The 2,273-nt window shown below is 45.5% G+C and overlaps 1 long non-coding RNA gene across 1 annotated transcript in view; it reads right to left on the bottom strand.

Moving 5' to 3' along the window:
• Window positions 1–1,134, bottom strand: part of LOC109319293 — a 5,580-nt gene extending 4,446 nt beyond the window's left edge. The window contains exon 1 of the long non-coding RNA XR_002103466.1: window positions 1,056–1,134. This is a non-coding gene — a long non-coding RNA (uncharacterized LOC109319293). The remainder of the gene's footprint in view (window positions 1–1,055) is intronic.
• Between the last annotated feature and the right edge of the window lie 1,139 nt (window positions 1,135–2,273).

Genomic DNA, 2,273 nt, shown 5'->3' with positions numbered 1-2,273 from the left:
GGAGGGCCACTCGCATGATCAGGGGACAACAAGGCAGGCCCTACGAGGAGAGGCTACGGGACCTGAACCTGTTCAGCCTCCAGAAGAGAAGGCTGAGGAGGGATCTAGTGGCCTGTTATAAACTAGTCAGGGGGGATCAGCAGGCACTGGGGGAGTCACTGTTTCCCCGAGCACCGCCAGGAGTGATTAGAAATAACGGTCACAAGCTGGCAGAGGGTAAATTCAGATTAGACATCAGGAGGTGCTACTTCACTGTCAGGGCGGCTATAGTGGCCTGTTACAAACTAGTCAGGGGGGACCAGCAGGCACTGGGGGAGTCCCTGTTCCCCCGAGCACCGCCAGGAGTGATTAGAAATAACGGTCACAAGCTGGCAGAGGGTAAATTCAGATTAGACATCAGGAGGCGCTACTTCATGGTCAGGGCGGCTAGGATCTGGAACCAACTTCCAAGTGAAGTGGTGCAGGCTCCTACCCTGGGGGGTCTTTAAGACAAGGCTAGACGAATACCTTGCTGGGGTCGTTTGACCCCAGTACTTTTTCCTGCCACGGCAGGGGGGCGGACTTGATGATCTGCTCAGGTCCCTTCCGACCCTACAATCTATGAAACTATGATAGAAACAAAAATGAATGAGGCTCTTGTACAAATGTAGGATCACAAATAGTGGAACATTTCAGACAGTGATCAATACCTATGAACTCTTAAGTCCAGACTGTAATCTTTAATCTAAGCAGAGCAAACTGATGTGCCTTATTGGTAAAACAGTAGGTGGCCATGATGCTTTTTTATGAATGAGAAGTCAGTACTGCTAGTGCTAGCCCATAAATATAACAGCATCCTGCACACTCTTAGCTGATCTAGAGACAGGACACTTTTAACTTCCTTTTTTTTTCCAATACCGTTGTATCTATTACTGTAATAGATAATAATATTTGCACAAGGTAATTTTTCAAGAAGCCTGCTGACTGTGAAAACACATTCTTGGCTTTTCTCTTCTATGGAAATATGCTGCATGTCAGCTTTATAACACTTCAGGCCATATTCAGTGTTACTTTACTCAGCTATAGTCTTAAACAAAGCCATGGAGAAGAGTAGAATTCCTACAGATTTACATGGAAACAACTATGAGCAGAATTTGGCTTTTGGCTTCCTAAGTTTGAACAAAAACAAAGCAGTTCTGAGAATAAGGCTCAGCGTTATGAAGTAGCTTGTGAATGCAAAGAACATGAGAGTCTCAAGATTTATTAGCAGTGTTTCAGAGCATTATTGAGATTAGACTTAATTATCTGTGTAATTTGCTGGAACCAGCATTTTAGCATTTTTGATCAAGTATATGCCATTATTTTTTTTTAAAGATGTACCAATCTGCTTCAAAAAAATCGACACAAGCGGCCTACTGAAAAGTCTTGGAGTTTTTCCCTAGCAAGGAAATGCTCTTTTAGCTCCATTGTTGGTACATGCACCTTTTATTTAGATACAGCCCCATACAGAGGGATTGATTGGTTTGATATTAGGACGGACTTTATTACTATGAGATTGGTTAAGCACTGGAACAAGATACCTAGAGTGGTTGTGAAATCTCCACTGCTGGAAGTTTTTAAGTGCAGGTTGCTAGACAGGGATGACCCTGCCCTGAGCAGGGGGCTGCACGAGCCAGTCTCCTGAGGCTCCTTCCAGCCTGCTCTTCCTATATCTTTACGATTTCAGTGAGGAAGAGAATGGAATTAATAACTGGTTGTGTTTGGGCTATACACTTAAAAGGTGTGCCTATAACACAGGCTTGTTTCAAGCTGTGTTGTGTCTTACTACCTGTGATGAGATGGTGCCCAAGAGCCATTGTGATGCCCTCTGTGGTGGCCCCCTCTGTCTTGAACAGCCCCACTCAAGTCTCCCTAGATCACAACCTGCTCACTCATCTACCACACCTTTGTTGGTAAAGAAAATTAGTGAAGGAAGACTGTCCACCTGGGACTAGTGAGTCTTTTGGAGCACTTCTCTCTCTCTCTTCTTTTGTAATTAAGGCCTATTTTCTCAGGCCCACCAGCCTTAAGGGCTAGATTCATGGTCTCCTTCCTTCCTTACAGCCATGTCCATGCCTCACAGATAGTACAAATTATCACTTTAGCAAGGCTTCTTGCCCCTCTGTACTGCTTGGCCCTCCAGCCACAAAAGCTCTGTTGGGGCTTTGGGCTTCCCAGCTTTCACCCCTTCCCTCTAGCTTGGTCCACTAGCCCAAAGTCCACCCTTCTGGACCCCAGCTTCTGGGGCCCAGTCC

The sequence above is a fragment of the Crocodylus porosus genome, unplaced genomic scaffold (genome assembly GCF_001723895.1).
Source record: "Crocodylus porosus isolate Cpor-Errol unplaced genomic scaffold, CroPor_comp1, whole genome shotgun sequence".
Classification (NCBI taxonomy): domain Eukaryota; kingdom Metazoa; phylum Chordata; order Crocodylia; family Crocodylidae; genus Crocodylus; species Crocodylus porosus.
This window is presented reverse-complemented; position numbering and strand designations above follow the sequence as displayed.